Raw genomic sequence first — 23,082 nt, 5'->3', positions numbered from 1 at the left:
TTTTTATTTTATTATATTTTTAAGTAATGTAATTATAAAGTACTAGTCGATCATCTCTTTTTATAACTAACTAGCTAATGGGTGCTTTAATTAAAGTTTTGTAAAAAGATGTTTACATATATAATTATGTAAAAGTTTTGTAAATTAAACATGACTACAGGAGTGCAACATGAATATAGGAGCACATGACCCAAAATGCATCATCTTTTAGAAACAACCACAAAATATTATAATAAACATTACAAATGAAGTCATAGTCCCAAATCCAAAACATAAACTACCTGGTCTACTAAAAGTCAGTTTGCTGATAAAGATTTATGACAAGTAAAAGTAATGATAAGCTCCATATATCATTCGCACTTTCGAAATTCAGCATATACATGGGTGAAAGAATGAATACCTCTACAAGAAAAAAAGGGTTTGGTCACGACTAAAGTCGTCCCCAAAAGTTTTGGCCACGACATCGGCCATCACCATATGAACGAATCCCATTTTTCTTGTAGTGTACATTCATAGGAACGTGTCAAGATCCAACTTAAATACCATCATTGGTTTATCATTTACTTGTGTTTCCATACTCTGAAGTAATTCCAAGATGCTGAAATATAATTGCATGGGGAACTTTCAAGCTATTCCATATGAGACTCCGTCACTCATAAGTCAGCCCAGAACAGATCTACTCTCTGTCACTCATATGAACTTGAATATAATATTGTCATTTTACATAAGATTGAGCATATATGTTAGTAAAGTTACTGAATGCTATAAATGAATTCTATGTTTAGATAAAAAAAGAGACATGTTAGACAGTGGTGAAAATAAGATTATCTGCTAACTCAAGTTCCTTTTTATGAATATCCCCATTTCTAACTTTAATCTATATAATGTATTAGGCCCCAAAGTGGTCTCGCCTAAAGCCCCAAAATGGTTTAGACGCTCTGCTTCCTACATCGTCCTTTAGTATATCTATGCATGTTGCGACTTGCAGATGAAGCCACACACACACAAATACCAATTTTCCATGTTTCTGAAACGGCTATATTCATGTCCATTTTGCATTCAAAAAGGTACTTTTGCAGAAAACTTAGATCACTAAAATGTTTTGCATGCATCACAGGAGTTTATGTGGAGTGCATTTTGATACTATAGTACTAAATCATTGGCGTGCAAGATATTCCTTGTCTTTTTCTACAAACTTATTAGCAAGATATTAACATATAGTAAGTGCAGGGTTCACACCTACATCATACACACTCGAACATATCATTTAAGTTGAGCAATTTGGACATACATGCTTGGTTCACATCTATAAACTTACTTATGGGTCAGAAAAGTCTTGTTTGTAACATTTCATTGCTAGCGGAATAGGATAACGCAATGGAAGGTACGTTGAATTGCTGATGACATCTTTCAGTGAACATCTATATATATAGTCCCACCATGAACTATTAATTAACGAACAAAGACATGACAAATGGCACAAAAATATTTCATACTTTGATATTTTCATTCTAAAGTAAATACCAAAACCTGAACCAGTAGATGATATATAGCTAAATCTGCAATATCCCCATTTCTTTTATTTCATTTTAGTTCAGGCCGGTTAATGTAGTTGTGGTTTAAACACAACACCCTTAGGTGGCTTTCTATGTTCGTTAGCAACTGCAATAACACGATGGTTGGTTTCGAACAAACGGAACCCGATAATTTTAGCTTCAAATAGCACTAAGAAAGTTATAATCTAACGAGTTTCAAAGGTAACAAGTTCCGTGAAAGGGTTTCTTTAAGACGTTTCATCACATACGTAGTGTGCAAATACTTGATGGCTTATAAACTAGATTTTAAAGCAAGTTATGTATGAACCCATATACCAAAACCACTACATACATCTGAATTCTTGCAATAAAGTTGTTTAAAACTCTATGAAAACCATAAATATTGCATAACAAATTTCTTGAATTGAAGCCATTTAAATTTAACTATTTAAGGAGAACATAAAGAGAAAAAAAAAAAAAGACATCAGACATGAAAACCATACCTTTTGCTATTTCGTTTGATGCATTCGGTTCAATGTTTGTGTTCATACCCGACATTAGTCTTGGGCTCTACGATATACATGTATGTCACACTCTCTATTCATTGAAGCGAAGCCTTAAAATTTCATATTGAAAGGAACAGTATGCAGCAAATCTTACAAATAGATGGGAAATCAGATGTATGAGTAGATGAGGAAACAGGATGCAGTTATTTTTAGATACTCCTAAAATTTCAATTTCAAATACGTTCATGATATCAAAGATTGAATTAATTAAAAGAAAATATGAATGAGTAGATGAGGAAACAGGATGCAGTGATGATGCATATGGGAAAAAGCCAAAATTTACTTGAATCAAAATAATATAAGAAGAGAAAAGAAAAAATAAAATACATATGACGTCATGGTATTTTAGATACACCGTATGAAAAATTCCCGGCTTGACAAATCAGCTTTTTTATAAAAAGAAAACTTATAGAAACAATATTTTTTTTTATTATATATAAAGATAACGAGATATGTCACCCGGGCGTTGCTCCAGGAGACATTACATTTGTTAATGATTTAATAAAAAATATTATACAAAGAGATAATGTGTCATAAACTTTTTGAAGAAAAACATGTATTATTCAAATTATTAAAAACTGACATTTGTCAGTTAAAAAATTAACTGTAAAAGTTTTGTGTAAAAGTGAATGTCGTTCGCGTAAAAGTTTAGTACTAAAAGTGTAAGAGATTTAAATGTTGTGGTGAAAATAAAAGAAAATCAAAAAGTATAAAAATTTAGTGCTAAAAGTATAAGGGGTTAAAATGTTGTGGTGAAAATAAAATGAATAGAAAGTTTATTATTCTTTACAAGTTTCCCGTACATTTCTTTTTAATATATGTGTTAAAAAGTTTGTTGTTAAAGTGTAAGAGGTTAAAATGTTGTAGTTAAAATAAAAGATTGTCAAAAAGTAGAAAAATTTAGTGTTAAAAGTGTAAGGAGTTAAGATATTGTGGTGAAAATAAAAAGATTAAAAAGTTTACTAAGAATTATAAAAGTTTTGTTCTAAAAGTGTAAAGAGTAAAACTATTGTGGTGAAAATAAAAATAAAATAAAAAGTATATTATTCTATACACGTGTTCCCATACCTTAAAATAAAAGAAAATTAAAAACTATGAAAGTTTAGTGCTAAAACTGCAAAGAGTTAAAATATTGTGTTGAAAATAAAAAGAATACAAAGTTTACTAAAAAATATTATAGTTTAGTGCTAAAAGTGTAAAGATTGAAAGTTTTGTGTTGAAAATAAAAGTTTACTAAAAAGTATTATAGTTTAGTGCTAAAAGTGTAAAGATTAAAACTTCCGTGGTGAAAGTAAAAAGAATAAAAAGTATACTAAAAAGATATTATAATTTAGTGCTAAAAGTGTAAAGATTGGAAGTTTTGTGGTGAAAATAAATAGAACAAAAAGTTACTAAAAAATATTACAAGTATAGTTTAGTGTTAAAAATGTAAAGATTGAAACTTATGTGGTGAAAAATAAAAAAATAAAAAATATACTATTTTTTACATGATTTTCGAAACTTTGTTTTTAATATATATTATATAATATAATAACTTACGAGAGGACGGGGAGGGGCTGAAAGAACAAGTGAGTATATTGGGTAGTGATATCATCATCTCATTTCATTTTTAACTTTCAATTGTTTTTTATTTGGGACAAACATATCTTAGAATATATATATATATATATAACTCTTATAAAAAAGTAGTTAACTAAGCTTTTTAAAGTCTCTTTGCAATCTAAAACTATATTGAAAAAATGTCACATAGGATTTTATCCTATGTGTCAACTCCATATTTTTTTCAAAAATAAACTATATATTTAGAAAAAAAAATGAACTTATATATATATATATATATATATATATATATATATATATTAATTAATAAATAAATATATTGTAGAAATCTAAGATCTTCTCATTAGATAAAATGATATCTTCCCTTCAACTAAAAAATCACGTCTATACCTAATGATATTTCATTATCTTTTTTATTCAACATTACATAAAGTTCTTTTTTTTTTTCTTATGATGATTATATGGAAGTTTTCAAAACTATATGAATATACAAAAAATAAAATAAATAGTTAAAACAAATTAAGTGTAAAAATAGATTTAATTAGTTAAAAGATAACATCGAAACTCGTAAAATCTTAACATTATATTGACTACACCTTGAATATATGTTCCAAATTTAAACTTTTTGTTTTAATAAACAATATCCTCTTTTAAGTATAAAAACTACCTTTGTGTATACCTTTTTCTTTGCCAATAGCCGATAAATACAAATAAGATGAGTTTTATGGTAAACGTACAACTAATAATACACTTTAACAAAAACCCTTAGGGTTTCGTTTAGCAAAACCCAAAAAAAAAAATTGAGTCATATAAATTCAAGTAATTGTAAATCATCCGGAGTCTGAGACCTACCCCACCCTTAAACCAAATTCTACATCCTAATTTTCTTTTTCTTTCTCTTTTGGAACGGCACATTCTACCTCTTCTGGATTAGTCAATTAGATTAAACAAAAGTTAAAACCACCATGGTGTTGATAATCCATTTCTAAAAATCGCAGCAACACCTTCAAATAAATATAAATGTTTTACTTTTTGGATGTTAAGAAGAACATTCAACACATAAGGCATAGTCAAATTATCCTCTTTGAATTATATATCCAGCCAATTGTAATTTTTCATGTGACTTTTAACTTTTTTGGAGAGAAATGTAGTGGATTTGTCACTCTACATTAAGGATCAATCTGTATGTCTTTGAGTTCTGTTGTAACAAGACGACTACATGATAAATGTTCTAGATGTAGATCATTTAGTGCCAACAAAAGGCAAATTACTAGAATTATTAGAAGAAAAACATATAATAAATTCTTAATGATAATTTAAAGTATAACTTAATAGCTTAAGTCCTTCTATCTCTTTAAGCTCATATTTTGTCAAGCTTTTGGTTAATCTATTTCTGTTCAACCATATGTTTATATGTTACTAAACTATTTATATAGTTCACATCATGTAATTCTAATGAAATATGTTCGCTATCGTTTGTTCATATATAAAGTGTATTATATAGTTTTTTATACAGCTCGCGCATCGCGCGGGTCAAAAACCTAGTATATATATATATATAGGGTGCCCATCCAATAAGAACAAAACAAAAATAAGAACATGTAAAAACCAATAGGAGGCTTCCAAATCATCAAACTTTAAAAGGGCAATTAAGACAATTACAAAAAACAATTAATTTATATTTTTTTAAACAGTTATATATTGAATCAGTTAATTACATATTAAAATTCAATTTGATATTGAACGGCTTTTGAAAAACTCAATAAATCATTCTATATATCAATCCCAAATTTATCACATCAACAATTTCGGCAGGCTATATATATTATTATATATACTAAAAAACATGAATCGGTTGTCGTGCACCACATATTTTCAACACTTTTAGTCCTCGTCGTTAAATTTGTTGCAGCAATGGTCCTCATCAGCTAACGGCTGATAATTTTTTTCTGCAATTATAGTCTCTGTCGTTAAATTTGTTACAACAATGGTCCCTATCAGCTAACTCTAACCTTTTAACTTTAGGTTTCTTAATATTTGCCACATAACTTTAACCTTTTAACTTTTGTCACATAACTTTAATTTCTTTTACTTTTAGCACAAAAGTTTGCTTTTATTTAGTTTTTAAACATATGTTTTTCTAACTTTTGTCACGAAAGTTTCATTTGTTTACTTTGAATGACGGAAACTTTTAACTTTATTTCACTTAAATTTAATTTCTTTTATTTTTGGCACGAAAGCTTTGTTTTATTTAGTTTTTAAACTTTTATTTTTCTAATTTCTTCCACGAAAATTCATTCTTTTTACTTTTTATCACAAAAACTTTTAAATTTTTACTTTTTGTCACATAACTTTTATTTCTTTTATTTCTTGCACGAAAATTTTGTGTTATTTACTTTTTATACATGTGTTTTTCTAACTTTTGTCACGAAAGTTTTATTCTCTTTACTTATTATCACATAAATTTACGAAGTTTTCGTCATTTTACTTTTTGCCACATCACTTTTATTTTTTCTACTTTTCACACAAAGTTTTGTTCTATTTACTTTTTATACTTTTATTTTTTTAACTTCAGCCACCAACGTTTCATTTTTCTTTACTTTTTATCACATAACTTTTTACTTTTTAACTTTTGCCACGAAAATTTCATTTTATATAATTTTTCACATGTTTACATGTCACGTAATGTCTCCCGGGGCAACGCCCGGGAACAAAAAACTAGTTTTGTTCTAAGATAGAACTTTTGCAATATAGCGAACTACTTTGATATAGGGTTAAATTGCTGATGGAAAACAAAAGAAAAGTATGACCTATTTAGACATGGGATGATTTACTTAAATTTGAAGAATGGAAAGTTGTGATTGGTTTATAGCTAGGGCTGTCAATGGGTTTGGGTTGGCAGGTTCGGGTTGGTAGGTTGGTGGGTTGAAAAACTCCAACCCTAACCCAACCCACTAAAAGTTTCAGGTCAGAAATTTCAATCCTGACCCACAACCCGCCAACCCATGACCCAACCCATGTGACCTGAGAAGCAAATATATATAAATATAAAATGGAATAAATCAACCAATATAAAGCTTTATCATTGATGGTGTAAGCCAAAAACGAAGGGTACGAAAAAGAAAGAAATACGAGGGTATTGTTAATACTTGGCACAAAGTTAACAAACTTACCATCTCATCCTACATCACTTATCATCTCACAGAATTTTGAATCCCCCTTTTATTTCATATTTGAAGTTACTTTAGGTTAGAAATATAAAAAATGAGAATAAGACGTATGAATTAGTGTAATGTGGAGTATGGACTATTATATATAATTCAATTATTTTAAAGATTTTGGGTTGGCGGGTCGACCTGACAACCCAACAACCCAACCCGGAAAAAATCAGGTTGGTGGGTCGAAAATACTCAACCCTAACCTGATTTTTCGGGTTGGGTCGAAATTAACAGCCCTAGCTACTACATTAGTGTATATATATAGATTAAAATAAAATAAAATTAAGATTAATATAAAGATAACTGGAGTAAGTAGATCGGTTAAAATTCAAACAAACAAGAACAATATCCCTTTATTATAGCTATATATATATATATATATATATATATATTAATTTAATAAATAAACATACACTTATAATAATAACAAAGATTAAACCCAAGCTCCCCAAAAAACCCATGTTGGATCATCATATTGTTTCCACTCTTTTGACAAATAAAATCCATCTTTTTTGAAAGCCCAATATGCAATTGTGTCATTGTCTTCATTCGGGTTGCCACCAATAAAAGCACCAACATATTGGTCAAACAAATTAAAATGTGCCGATTTTGCTCCATAAGAAAAATCTCCCCCAAAAAGAGTGTCAACTAAGATACCACTACAAAAATGAAATTGATAACCAAGTTCATAAGTAATGTTATGAACCCCAAGATCATCATCTTTTGATCTTACGTGAGCTTGTATAGATGACCCTGGAATTGCATTGTATACTTTTACCATCCACTTTTCAGATAAATAACAGTTTGGAACAGGAGTAGATAAATAAGGGGTTATGAGAAAAGAAATAAAATAGATTAACAGGCCAGATACCCCGACCACGGAATGTTCGGTAACCCGACCACCCCTCTTTAGGAGCGACAGTCGCTCCTAAAGGGTCGACCCATTTATTGCTCACGGATACCTATGCATATACCCGTTGAAACCGTTGACCCGTCAACCACTCTTTAGGAGCGACAGTCGCTCCTAAAGGGGTGTCTCGAAAATATTAAAACCGATCCATCCCCTTATTCATTCCTTTCTCCCTTTCTCTTCTCCATTCCAACCGATCCAACCCCCCTCTCCCCCATATTTTCCGGCCAAGATATTCCGGTGAGGCTTTAGGAGCGACCCAGTTTTTCAGTGAGGCTTTAGGAGCGACCCGTCGTTACCCCTTTCGTAAACCCAACGTTGAAGTAAGTTTTTATTTTTTATTTTTATTTCGTATCTATTAATTTGCTATATAGTATATGTATTAGTTTGATGTTATTCTTGTTATGCATAGATGTATTAGGATCGATCTTATATGCCCATAGATTTAACGTATTGTATACGCCCATAGATTTAATGTATTGTTGTTCTTGTGTTCTTGTTGTTGTTCTTGTTTTTGTTATGTAAAAATGTTTGTAAAAAAGTGTAAAAAATATAAAATGTAAAAAAAGTGTATTACATAGTATATAAAAAATATATTTAAAAAAAAGTTTATAAAAGTTTGTACTAGAAAATGTTTGTATTAGAAAATATAAAATGTATAAATAAAAAAGGTATTAAAACATAAGTATAAAAGATATTAAAACATATATTGAAAAAGTAGTAGTACAAAAGTCATATAAAAAATTAAGTTAAAAAAAGTAGTTAAAAAAGTTGATATAAAAAGTATTATAATACGTGTATTATTTATGTAGATATAAGAAAAATGCTAGGAGCTCACGGCGGCGACGGCGATGGAAACGATCCGCACCGATCGTGGTGGAAGAAAATAACAGGCTGCAAAAACAGCGGTAAGAAAATTGACTTTACATTAAATTTAGTTATGCATTGAAATAATTGTATTCTTATCGTTTAAAGTAACTTATTTATGTTATTGTTACTTATTGGTTTTGTAGGGTCGAAGAAAACACCACCACCACCAAGAGGGGCAGCCAAACATCTAAACCTTGAGGCTGCCTTCAAGAAAAATGGAGGCCCGTTACCCATGTACTTCGATTACAAATCAAAGACCTTTCAGTCGATCGGGGACTACGGGGCTATGTACAAATCTTTGTTAGGCTCATTGATCGGAGATGTCCCCCAGTACTACGAGTCATGGGACGATGTGCCTGAGTCTCTGAGGGACAATATCTTGGAGGAAATACAGGTTAGAATATGTTTCTTTTTATATTTTTTACTTAATATGTTTTACAATGATAACCCCGAAAATGCTAACTTGTATTTGTAAACAATGTAGCGCTGGTTTGCGATGGACCAGTACTTAGAGCTTGATGAGGACGACCCCACCCGGAAGGCAGCAAAACAGGCTTTCCGTGCTGATGCAGCTAGCATATATAGGCAGAGAAAGTCAAAATTCAAATCTCAGCATTTTACAGCACGGGGGGGTGTAGGCGCAGCAGATACCCTGAAGACAGCACCGCCAGATGGTATGGACCCGGAAGAGTGGGGAAAACTATTGCGTTTCTATACGAGGGATGACCGGGTCAAGCGGGCCGAGACAAACAAGACAAACCGGTCCAAACAGGCGGTGGGGACTCAGGGTCGGCGATCTATTTCTCTTGCCCACGATCGGGCGTTGGTACGTTTGGTTTTAACAAAAGTATACAATTCTTGTGTTTTTTTTATGCTAATTATTTGACTTGTTTGCAGGCCAAGCACCATAACGAAAAGAAGGAGGGGCCACCGCCCACGTGGGAGTCGACTTGGGCGGCAACCCACAGACTACAACCTCCGGAAGTTGCGGTATATACATAACTTTAAGTTAAATTACTTATAATTACTGCTCCATTTATTAAACTTACCTTACTATTTATATGCAGTCCCGTCTGGAAGCTGCGCAGGTGAGACATTCACAGGATCCTGCACCGACACCTCCAACCCAGTTGTTCCCGGAAGCGTTTGGATCGCGATCGGGACATCAGCGCGGACTAGGGAGGATTCTCAGGGGTTTCGGATCCCATGATTTCCCTGTTGAGTTGCCGCAACCACATTATGGACCTCCGGAAGGCCAATCTGGATCGTATTCTGTCCCGTCTGGATCCTCCTCCGGCCCGTCTAGATCCTATTCTGGCCCCTCTGGATCCCAACCTTCCGGCTACTATGTTGACTTGAACCAGCCTGGTGATGAGTATTTCGACCCCCGCCAGTTATGGGATGGGACATCGGCGCATTATGGACCTCCATCAAGGGAATTTGGTAGCTTGTCGGATATGAGTGGATTTTTTAGTGGAACAGGCTCTGTATCCGGACCAGGTGTGGGTGATGATAATGCCGGTGAGGACGACGACGGTTCCAGTGATTAGACTTTTTTTATTTGTACGAAGTATGGACATTTTTATAAATACAGTTTGTTATGTACATTTTTATTATTTGTATTTGATATGGACATTTTTATTATTTGTATACTGTTTGTTTATAATGATGGTGGACTATCCGGTTTGCAAAAATGTAACACCCCAAATTTCGTAGTATTATTATATTATTAAAATGAATATAACAGGTAAAAAGATGATAAAGTTACGAAGTAACACCCCAAGTTTTCTTTAATAAAAAAAAAGGAAAAAAAAAACGGGCATAACAAAAAACAAAAAACTTTATTACAATCCTAATCAGATGAGTCCACTGTTCCCATATAGATGGGAGGAGGTTTTGTTGCATCTATATATCTATTGTAGGCTAACTGGCGGTGTCGGTACAAATCTTTCCATTTGCTCACGGGAGGCCTTACACGATCCTGTACCCAATATGCGATCTCCGGGGCCATCGGGTAGTCACCTTCCAACTGCACCATGATATAGTGACCGTGACCATGTACTAATGCTATTGATATGGGCTCTGTCCTAGGCATCTCATCAGGACCATAGGTAAATGGGAACGAAGTCCAACTGGCGGCAGTAGATAAACAGTTAATTACTATACCCATCCTGTTGGACAACAACATGGCCCCCATAGTCATGTGCATCCAGTAGCCAGTTGGTCTAAACACCCCTACATAAGACCTTGATAACCCCTCAAAAAACCTCGCTTCAACCTGTCCCCATCTTGTTAGTTCATCGTAGAATTGTTTGTTGTTTTCATACTCGGCCAACATATGTAGTCGGATCCACTCGTAACCTTCGTTTTCATCGTACCCCAATGCAACAGCAAGTGCCCGGAATCCACAGTTGCCATCACCACTGACATTAATAATCCCCTTGACGTATGGTCTAAATACATTCGGTATGTCATCAAGGTAACCCTTTATACCCGTCGTCTGCAGTGGGCGAGTGTTAGGTGGTGGTACTGGTAGAGCAGCCAATTGCTGCTCAGCTGATATGGGAGATATTGGTGATGGTGCTGGTGCTGGTGGCATCGGAGGTGATGGTGCTGGTGGCATCGAAGGTTGTGTGGGCGTAGTGAAAAAATCAAAGTACGATGATGGTGCAGCTGGCATCGGAGTGCTAGGACCTGCAGGAAAATAAGTATCGGCACTGAATAACTGATCCACTACGCCTGTTGGTGCTGTTGGTGGCACAGGATAGTACGCGGGTTCGGCTGCGCCGAACAACTGATCTAAGAATGAGGGTTCGGTTGTAGGCTCATTACTCGGCCCTGCTGCTGAAAATTGTGACGATCGGATCAACTCATCAATATATCCACGGGTGTCCTCCCGTAATTCGGTGTCAGGCTCCGCGAAACGTGACTGCGTGGGCACATGGTCACTGTGTCTCGCCGCCTGAAAGTCTCTATAGCATGAGCCTGAGTCTGGTGCGGTATCCGGATACTTAGGTGTTGTCACGTGCACGGACCTCGACTTTTTCATCTTTGGTGGTGGTGGCATCGGAGGTGATACGTTCAAGTCTGACATCTGCAATGAATGAATGAATAATTAAGTTAGATGTATACCCGTATAGTATTTAACAATTAATAAGTTGCTAGACTATAATAATATACCTTTTTCTTTGACCCAACAGGTCTACCACGTGTTTTCTTTTGGACCTTCGGATCCTTGATTTTGGACCGACCCGGATAGATGAGGTCCTTTATTTTTGACATTAAGCTTTTCCTTTGTTTTATGGGTTGTCGTTCCAAGGCAGTAGTAACCTCGCCACAAAAGTCCTCAACAGGCTCGTCATCATCTGAGTCTTTCTTCACATTTCCAGGCAGGCAGGTGGACGGGTTTATATCGAGCCTGCACCAAAATGCATCTATCTCATATTCTTGAACACGCCTTCCTGCAGGAATAAAAATATTACATTAAGTATTTTTAAGTAAAATGGACCATTTGTATTTGAATGAACTGTACTTACGTTCCTGCATGTATGTTAGAAGTCGACAACTACATGGCAAGCCACAGCTAGCCCATACTGTACACCCGCACTTTGACACGTCCCCTTTTAGTGTATTTTTCAATCGATCAATTTCGTCAACCATAATTTGCAAGGCTACATGGGAGGCTTTACCGAGCAAATCCTTTAAACAGGGATAGTTGTGTTTATTTTGATTGTACTGCCTGCAATGTTCCAGTGACCCCTTTATTTCGGTGTATTGCCCGCTGACAACAGAGTTAACACATTCAACGATTCTGTGGAACGTAAGCCGCTTTTGATGCATAACTGACTTCAGCAAAGAATGCTCGCTCTCAACCCTGTTGGTAGTGTAGTTACGATAGTTGCGGTGTTGGTCGACCCAACATGACACAAATAAGTCCTTGTACGAGGCAAGCCACTGTATTTGTAGATACTTATAAAGATCTGCAGGAAAATAAAAAGTGATTTAGCTACATGGTTACATCGTAAGCGTTATCATAAAAACAGTATGGGGACGGGATGTATATACTTGGTTTATCTGCCAAGAATACTTTTAGCCGCTGCTCATTCTCTGCGTATTCTTTAACCGTGATTGACTTTACGAGTTTATCCCACCGGTGTCTAAACGAACCATAATCTTTTTTTGACCCAAACGATGGGTTGACATGTAACTCAATATTCCTCCAAATGTGTATTCTACACAGTATCAGCTTCGTTTCCGGCATCACATCCTTAACCGCTTTCATGAGGGCCAGATCCCGATCAGTGAGTGCCACACGCACGACGAACCCTTCTTCGAGCGTCGACCTCAAGCACTGTAACACCCATGTGTATGCCGCATGTTGCTCATTTTCAATAAGTGCGTGCGCAATGCTGAATGTCTTGCCAGTTGGAGTGACACCCACAATCTCAACAAGCGGCATGTTGTAAACGTTGGTTTTATACGTGACGTCTATTTCAATGATCCAAGGAAATGCACGCCATATGTCAAGTGATGTAGGATGTACGAAAAAGAGATTGGTCAAACATCCGGTTTTGCTATCCGTCGTGTACTGATACGTGTACTGATGGTCAGATAGTAATTGGAGCACGATCTGCAACGGGTAAACAACCAAAGTATAAGGAAGTCGTATTTTTTTAAAAAATAAACATATAGTTATACGATCCACATGCAGGTATGTTTCTTATTTCACCTGCATTCGAGTTTCCCCTCGTTGTTGGGCGTGCTTTAGCCGGTGTTGCCGCAGGTAGTTAGAAATGTCTTGTGAACGGGTCAAGATGCCGGGAAATGCATCCTTCAATTGGTCCCTTATGCTATTTGGCCCAAAACCTAGCAACGCCTTTTCGTCCACAAATTCTTTTTGAACATCGGTTAGTCGTCTTGCGTACGCAATACCTTCCAAATTACGAGCTGATGGATGGTTATGTCGGTGATCTATAACTTCAACCCACCAACTATGGTCCTTTGTCAGACGGCCTACCAATTTGAATGGACAGTCAATTTTGGTACTCTCTTTGGGTGCCCCGGTTGACCGCTTATCTTTTTTTCCACCACGGTTGCAAATAAGGACCACCTTTTTAACTTCTCCGCCTTTTGTGGCATTTGATCTTCGTGTTACTAACACATAACCAAGCTCCTTTGCCGTTCTTTGAGCCCAGTCTACCAAATCTATGTGTGTGTCAAACACCTGAAATATTTTATACACTTTTTTTTAATACACTTTTTATACACTTTTAATTTTACTTTTTTATATACTTTTTTATAATTAGATTTTATATGCACTTTTTTATAATACATTTTTTTAATACACTATTTTATATACTTTTTTATAATCCACTTTCTTATACACTTTTTATATACTTTTTTATAAAACACTTTTTTATACACTTTTTTTTTTTAACAATTTTTCAATAGCTTTTGTTAATCTACATTTTTACGTACATTTTTTAATATGTTTTTATAAACAATTTTTTATCCGTAGTTTTAATAATTAGTTTTCTTACATACTTTTATAGCAACAAATCTAATGAATAATAACAAAATACAATTACTCACAAAATAACAACACAAAAAATGAAAAGGTTGGATTATATACATACCTCCTTGGTATAAAAAACATCGTGATCGTAATCAAATTCAGCACGGACATCTGGGGATTCAAATACGTCATCGGGCTCTTCGTACACAAACTCGTCATTTACACCTTCCGGCGCATTTGGATTTAAGAAAATTTCCTCCAAGCAATCCATCTAAAATGAAGGGTTTGAATGAGTTTGAATGAAAATGAATGAGTTTGAATGAGTGACAGAAAACGATCGAACTTTTAAAGGGTGGTTTGAATGAATGAAAATGAAAACGATCGAACTTTTAAAGGGTGAATCGTCACGGGGAAACAGAAACATTATACGGGCAAATAGTTAGATTCGAACCTACTACCCCTTTAGGAGCGACAGTCGCTTCTAAAGGGGTGGTAGGTTCGAATCGTACATTATATTTGTCGTATGCTGTCGCCCGTTGTCGTATCCTACTACCCCTTTAGGAGCGACAGTCGCTCCAAAAGGGGTGATCGGATTACATATGGGGTGGTCGGCCTACACGTCCCCTAGATTAATAATATGAAACGATAACAAAGCGTCTTTGCAACAAATAGACACATTTTTCAAAACAATTGTATTTGAGTGTGAGTGTGAGTGTGAGTGTGAGTGTTTATCTCATTTCACCGTGATTTATATACGAAGTATTTATGTATAGCGACAGTAAATTGTTATTATTATTCTTCTATAATATATGGTGATCTTCGTATTTATATTCGCTAAATATGGTAATAATCTCATGTATTTATTGTGTAGGGATTATTTCCTAGCTATTCAAAAAGGTTATTTTGAGTGTGTAATTACTGCGAGGTTTATTTAAACGATTTAAATGTATTTGCTTTATAAGGGTTTTTAGAATATGTATATTTAATTTTAAACTATTTATCAAAAGTCAAAACCAATCGATAATTAAAATACTTTTGACTATTATATGGGGATTTTAATGTCATTGTCAATATAAGTCAATCACGTCATAAATATGATGTCACAATCTTACTATACATGTGTCCACATAACTCAATCCAACCATAATGCGTCAAAGCAAACATGGTATGCGTATTTTTGTGTGGGAGGATACAGTGAACGTCGTTCATCTTAAACAAAAATTTGGCGTATAAGAAGAAAAAAGATATTGGGAATATGGGTATGACTACTTGACTAGTGGGTTTCAGGTTTGGTAATTATCAGAACTGTTTGATTTAACATTAATAGGTTTGATTAGAAAAGAGGTTTTTAAAATATAAAAAATGATTAATCAACCTAATTCATATGCCTAAAACCTTAATAATTTGACATGTGTATTACACTAATTTTCTTTCCTAATTTTGCCCCCTGATGTCATCATCTTATTATTAAGCATATCTTTAGACACACCAATTATATTGATTTATCATTATCCTTAAAATATTAGCTATTATGATATGATGGGTTTTGTGACTTTTAATTTATTTCCATATTTAAATAAGGTTTTATTTTTTTGTAATTTATCTTTGCTACCGACAATTATCATACGCCTGCTCTTAAATCAACCCGAATACTTAGAATAAAACTCAATACTTTACGGAAAAAACTCGTTATATACATATTGCCTTCAGATGCATACAACTATTTTTTAGAAATTAATACGATGCACAAATAAATTAATAGGATGCACAAATACCCTAATGTATTGGTTGGACAACAATTTTTAAATTGGATGCACATAATTTATATGGATGTAAATTTGATAAAAGGATGCAAATTTTAGATCAGGTACTTATATGGATGCACCAACTCTTTCACAATAATGCATCCCCTTGTTTTTTATATAGAAGAAGTGCATCCTTTTTTAAAAAAGTAGAATTGCATCCACATTTATACTAGAGAAATGCATCCAATTATTCACCTAATTTTTCCTTTTTTTAATATATCGAAATTCATCAAACTTTATGAAACTAACCATTCTGGTAACTGCTTCTTTTTTCTTAACTCCCATAAACGTGTTATGCATTTTTTTTTATATATTATTCATTCCTTTATTTGATTCCATTTATCCTTTAATATACATGTAAAAAACCATCTTTGCTACTAATTAAAAAAATAATTTCAAATATGCCATTAATCATCATGACTTTTAATTATTTTTATCCAAAGGCTAGAAACTATTCTTACTGTTTTTATTCTAAACCTGTTCTCATTGGATAGTTACTATATATATATATACATATCTATATATATATATATATATATATATTAAAACAGTAGTTATTCGAGTTTTTTTAGCCCTCCTACACAATTCAAAGATATCTTTAAACATTGACAAATTGGATTTAACCTACGTGTCATCTCCATATTTTTTGCACAATATTTATTTTTATTTATTTGTATGAATATCTAAAGAAATCTTTCAAATCTCATAAATACAATATAATAATTCAACAAAATCCCGTACAAAATATATGAAAATTTATGAATTATATGTATTTCACCAATTACATCCAATTTTATAGGAAAATATAAATCTTCCACCATATTAAAAAAAAATTGCCATACACATTTATCGTTTTCCATCGGGCAACGACCACAAAATTGATTTGTCATTAATACATGAAGAAAATCTAAACAAAATAGCTAATCGTTAATTTTTATTGATTGCCATTCCAATTGATTTTTTCAAAAACGCTGATCAAAGTTCTACGATATATGTTACAAATTGTCGACACATATAAATGTCTTTTCTAATTATATTTTATTGTTAGTTCATTATTCCTTCAAACTTTTTTGACGTATGGATGTCTTATAATTGCCTCAACTATTGTTTTGAAAGTTTTTTAGATTCTTTTTTATTTGTTTTAATTATTCATTTTATTTGTTTTAATTATTCATTGGTCCATACAAAATTTTTAAAGATTCAATTATTAAATACATTACCATGAGCCATTACAAGTATTCAGAGGGAAAAACCCCAAGGTTTTGTCATCCCTAAAGATCGAACTCAAGACCTTGCGTAAAACCGAGAGTGCCTCTGACCAGTTAGACTGAACTTAATATACTCCCTTCGTCTCACTAATTTTGTCCACTTTTAATTTTTCAAAGTCAAATTTTATAAACTTTGACCATATATATTTTTATTTGTGTTATATAATAGTTGATCAAAGTTATACCAATGAAACATACATTTAAAACAAAATCAATTCATATAATTTTCAAGGAATAATCTATAACACAAACAAAAATATTTATGGTCAAATTTCGTAAAATTTGACTTTGAAAATTTAAAAGTGGACAAGATTAGTGGGACGGGGGGAGTAGTACTTTTATAATTCATAAAAAAAAGCGCAACTATAGGATTGTTTTCTATAATGTAACTAGCAAATTTATCCGGGTTTAACCCAGGCGTTTATAAATTATAAAACTATAAAATATGCATGTAATTTTTGTTATTAGTTATAAATCTATATGGAGATGATGAATTGAATAACATAATAATTATTAAAAAAATTTCTTTGTTTGTAATAAAAGATTAGTAACTTTAAATAAGTATTTAGTGAGTTATTTTTAATGAAAAGTATTGTAAATTATTTATGACATCATAATTAAAATAAAGAGCTTTTAAGAAAAAATGTAGAATGCACATCACAATTTTTTTAAAAATACCTTTGAAAAATAATTATCTTTTATTTAGTATAAAGATTAATTATTAATTATATGTTTATATAACTCTACTTATGCTAAAAGTTTTGTTTAGATACAACCAACTTTAGTTTTTATTTTAAAAAAAAAACTTCAAAATGAAACGACATTTGAAGTAATGGTAAAGAAGTTTTTAGTTAAAACCACATATTAGCATATATACCTCTAAAGTTGTAGTTAAAACTATCGTACCAAAGACCTCTAAAAGTTGTAGTTAAAACTATCGTACCAAAGACCTCTAAAAAATAAAGTTTATAGCTAACAACTTTGCTTAAAAGCTACAACTTAAAGCTAAAATAAAAATTATAAATACAAGCTATAACTATTTTTATCAAACATACCTTAGATATATAATTTTTATTCATATATTAACAAATAAACAATATATTAGCATTATACTATTAAGTTAAAGAAAAACAATATAACCAATACATTAGCATTATACTACTAAATCTAAAAAAAAGAAAGAAAAAAAAACAAATAATTAATCATGATTGACGTCTACATTGTAAGCTTTACCAATATCGAATTCAATTATATTTTTTAATAGCCGCACATCGTGCGGATAAAAGACCTAGTATATATATATGTTTATTAGATGATATCATTATAGTATATATGTTTTTTTCCCAACAATATAGTATATATGTATTTAGTAGAATATGTAAATAGCATGTATTAGATATGGCGGGTATCAACATGCTTTGACCTCCTTGCATTTAACTGTTTTGGTATGCATCTCTTTCTTCTTTTTCAACGAGTACATTTTATTTAATTGATGTTTATAACTTTATATTAAATGTTATTTTAAACATGTCTATTTTTGTCATTTTATACATTTTATTAAAAGCTTCGACTACTTGCCAAACACCTAAATATATCTAAAAAGTTCCAGCTTTCAGCTAACAGTCACCAGCTATTTTTGCCAAACATAAACAAATATGATAATATATACTGTCATCAGCTACTCATTTACCACCCCCACCCCTAAAAAAAAAAAAAAAAAACTACTTAGAACATTTTGGACGTAAAATATTAGATATTAGAATGATTTCAACAAGATACGAGTTCAAGCAAAAACGAGAAAAAGGACACGGAAAGCTTAACACGGAAAGCTTAACGAGAAAAAAGTAGAGTCTAATTAAAGGGAAAAATTAGTGGTTAGACAAATTGACATGAGTAGTTTTTGGTTTGGACAACTTCAATAAAAATGCCGAATTTGGACATTTCCAAGGAGTTGCTCTCAATAAGAAACATACACGTGTGTTTCTTTCTCCTTCATATCCTACACCAATATGTGGGTCTCTTCCCTTCTTCTTCCTTGAATCCCTGCACCCAACCTCTTCTTTCTTTCCCCTAAAACTAACATCTTCTCAACCTTTGAAAACTTAGTTTATCATCTCAAACATAAATCTTTTGTAGACGTCACAGCTAGATACTTGCATATGCACTTTTTTATGATCAAATTTTGTGATTCAGTGAATTAAAAGTCCATTACACCTTTAAAATGACATTATTTTAACTTGAATTTAGAACAACGGTCTCTCTTAATAAAATTTGGACTATCCACTTTTCATATCAAAACATGTAGTTAATTCAACATAGTATGAGAATTAGAGATTCCATGTACCAAGTGCTTGTTTCATTCATTCATTCATTGTTTGTATTAAAGTATTGTGGTATTTGTTAGTTGACCCTTTAAAAAACCCATTATAAATAATGAAGACAAGCAATCACATATTTCATCTATTTATGCTTGTTAATATCATCGCTATTGGCATGCAATTTGTAACACTTAAATTATCCAATTGATATGTGATTGTTGCCAAAATTGTCAGCAACTGATTTCGGAAGGTTGTGGTTTCACTCAATGGCCCATGGAAAGACATTCTTAATTTTTCTAACTTCAGTTACCTCGCACTATATATGTTTACTAAAGTTTAAGTTGGTACTTTAAGTATTTTGTGTTGGAGTGTGATCATTTTATTATAAATCGCATGTCCGGAAATAATTTAAGCCTACGGGGTCACACGAAATGACACGGTAACTCTATATTAATAATTAGTATATTAAAGTAATATATTAATTAATTAGATCACGAAATGATTAATTTAAATATATTAAGGGGTTAATTATATTTAATTAATTAAATGAATGATTAAATAAGGAAATTGGTGATGGATCCTAAGGGGCCGGTTTTGATAAGGCTTTGTAAGCCTTAATCTAGCTTGTTCACCAAGTAAATTAAACCTAATTAAACCCTATAAATAGATGGCTTATTCAAGGGTTTTCTCATTCCTTCACACAAGCAATTCTCTCCCCTCTTCTTTGAATTCAACCGAACCATCTAAGGTTGTTTGGTTTTGTGCTTTTTGAACATATCATGGAACATATATATGTTTTAATTAATGGTCATCATTAATTAAGGCTAGTCTTGGTCGACACATATATATGACATTTATATGTTGTTTTCGGTTCATGAGGAGTTCGAATAAAAGGGTATAAACAAAGGGTTGTTTGGTTCGTGATCGGGGTACTAGCATACGGTATAAGAGGTGTCTAGTGTGCGATCGTAGAGGGGTTTTGCTTTAAACCCTAACTAATAATACTAATCTTATTATTAATATTATTGGAAGCTTTGTGCAAAGGTACACGTTTCGATTCTCTCTTTGTTAATTAATAGTATTGCATATACATTTCTTTTCCGCTGCGTACTCGTGAATTGTTATATGTTTATGTGCTTATATTCTAACAGTGGTATCACGAGCCACATATGTGATCTATTAATTACAAAGATCAAAACTTGAAGGGGGTTTAAGGGTTGGTTGATTTTAATTAATTGTTAAATAATTAAAAGGTTGTTTTTTTTTTAATTAATTAAATCGGATCTTGATTAAATAAAAATTAGTTTTTTGTTTAATTAAAGTTTTAACCTTGTTCAATGGAGATTGAAACCCTCAAGCAAGTTTTGAATTGTGAATTGATATAAATTATGTGATGAATTGCATGATTATGTGTATCGTTTTATTTAAATTTATTAAATAAATAGTAAAATCACAAGAAATTCATGCAAAATTTATTGTGATTTTACTGGATATATAAAGAGTTATATTATGCAAAGCATGTTGATCCAATAATTAGGGTTAATTATTAGATAATTATGTGACAATGTGATTTTTGCGTGTAAATTTTCTGATGTGCGACAGTTTACTAGAAAAATCATATAAATTAATCTGTAATGAGTTAGAAGTCGTTCTTTGGACTGTAGAAGCCCAACACATAGGGCTACAACTTTGTATTTTTAGTCGAAAGCTGAATCGGACCAGAAACAGGCTTAAACTGGTCGTCAAGCTACTGGAAATTTCCAGTCAGCATGTTTATGTGTTTATATGCAACTTGTTAAGTTAATTTGTTTAAAGGCTTACGCAATCAAGGTAACTTGATGCATGTGGTCCTCTTCTTCGGAAGGGGGAGCCGGGATTGAACATTTGCATGAACCATAGTGACCATGTTTAGGTGGCCTACCTTAACTTGTTACTTGATTAAGCAGTTCGGAAATTAGTAAGTTTATTAATTTTTGTGTTGTTTATAAGTTGTATAAAGGTGATGCAAAAATTGGTTTTTGAAATAAACTTGACTAAGAACTATCGAAATAGAGATTTCATTAAAAAAATTGGAGTCTTGCAACCTTGAGATACACCGGCTCACCCATTTAAACAAACTCTAAGAGAGGTATAAGTCGGAGTGCGCTAGCCTTCTAAAAGGGCGGGTTTTTAAATCGCGTTCTTCGCATACCTTTGCTCTTGCGCTTCTTTGTGCATTCAAATGGAGCTACCGAGCTCTCTTGTGTTGTTAAGTCTATACAAATAATTTTATTAAATATTATGTTTCGAATATTATGCATGAGTCTTCAAACATAAACTTTTGATTCACATCAAATGCATTACCCATTTAAAGTTAAGTCAATGCCACCCACTTTGCTAAGAACACTTGCCAGTGCTTTTTGCTCTACGTGAGACGTAGGTGAATTGTATCTCTTCAAGGTGGATTACCACTCGTTGTGAGACAGCGGTGGACTATCTACATGTTCTTAACTGGGCGACTTAAAACGAGTTAAGAGGTGAGACCTTAACTGTAACAACCGCCTTAGAAATAATTTAAATAAATCCATGATATGTTCTAGTTTCGAATATGTGCTCACATGAAGGTCTATTCAATCTTAAATCTTGAATTATAAGACGAGTCTATGGTCTATTGTGATAAGAATATTAGGTTTCAAGACGTAAGCGATTGTATTCAAGAAATTCTAGTCCGAAAATGTTTCATTTAGACCCTACATTTATTAGAATCATTAATTAAGGGAAAACTATAAAAGGGTTAGAAAACCCCATTTTTCCACTTCTTCACCATTTTCTTCCCATCTCACCTCTCTCTCTCTCTCTAAAAACACACACATACATTCACCATCTTCACCCACAAAAATTCATCATTTGATTTTGAGTTGTTAAACCAAGATTTCTTGCATTTTTAGCTTCCTTGTGATAATCAAAACATATTTCTAGCATCGATTTTCAGGTAACCACAACAAATTTTGAGATTTTCATCAAAATAAAAGTTTACTTTTCAAGTGTATGTTCTTGATGATTTGGTCCATTTTTGGTGTAAAAATCGTGTTAAAAGTTTGTGGGGTTTGTGTCTAAAAATGGTTAGTAACCTTTTCGTGATCAAATTTGGGTCGTAAACATGTCTTAATCTTCAAAACCATCGTTTTTGTTTGAACAGTCCCAAATTCGTCCTAAAAACACTTAAAACGAATTTAGTATCCTAGAAACGAATTTAAGTCTTCCAAAACGAAGTTAAGCTTCAAAACGAACTTAGCAAACGAACTTAAGCTCCAAACAAACTTAAGTCCTCAAACGAATTTAAGGTCTATCTTCGTTCAGATACACCTTACGAATTTAAGGTCTATCTTCGTTCAGATACACCTTACGAATTTAAGGTCTATCTTCGTTCAGATACACCTTACGAATTTAAGGTCTATCTTCGTTCAGATACACCTTACGAATTTAAGGTCTATCTTCGTTCAGATACACCTTACGAATTTAAAGTCTAATTTCGTTC

The 23,082-nt window shown here is 32.6% G+C and overlaps 2 long non-coding RNA genes across 2 annotated transcripts; one reads left to right on the top strand and one right to left on the bottom strand.

The window, feature by feature from the left end:
* Positions 1-314: 314 nt before the first annotated feature.
* On the bottom strand, positions 315-2,303 carry LOC122594191. Its single transcript, XR_006322949.1, has 2 exons — positions 2,039-2,303; positions 315-699 (listed from the first exon to the last, which is right to left on the bottom strand). It is a non-coding gene; the product is annotated as an uncharacterized LOC122594191 (long non-coding RNA).
* A 7,035-nt stretch (positions 2,304-9,338) lies between these two features.
* Positions 9,339-9,966, top strand: LOC122594206. The gene is made up of 3 exons (XR_006322950.1): positions 9,339-9,485; positions 9,557-9,649; positions 9,727-9,966. It is a non-coding gene; the product is annotated as an uncharacterized LOC122594206 (long non-coding RNA).
* Positions 9,967-23,082: the final 13,116 nt, after the last annotated feature.

The sequence above is a fragment of the Erigeron canadensis genome, chromosome 3, assembly GCF_010389155.1.
Source record: "Erigeron canadensis isolate Cc75 chromosome 3, C_canadensis_v1, whole genome shotgun sequence".
Taxonomy (NCBI): domain Eukaryota; kingdom Viridiplantae; phylum Streptophyta; class Magnoliopsida; order Asterales; family Asteraceae; genus Erigeron; species Erigeron canadensis.
The sequence above is the reverse complement of the archived record's forward strand: the minus strand, read 5'-3'. Positions and strand labels throughout refer to the sequence as shown.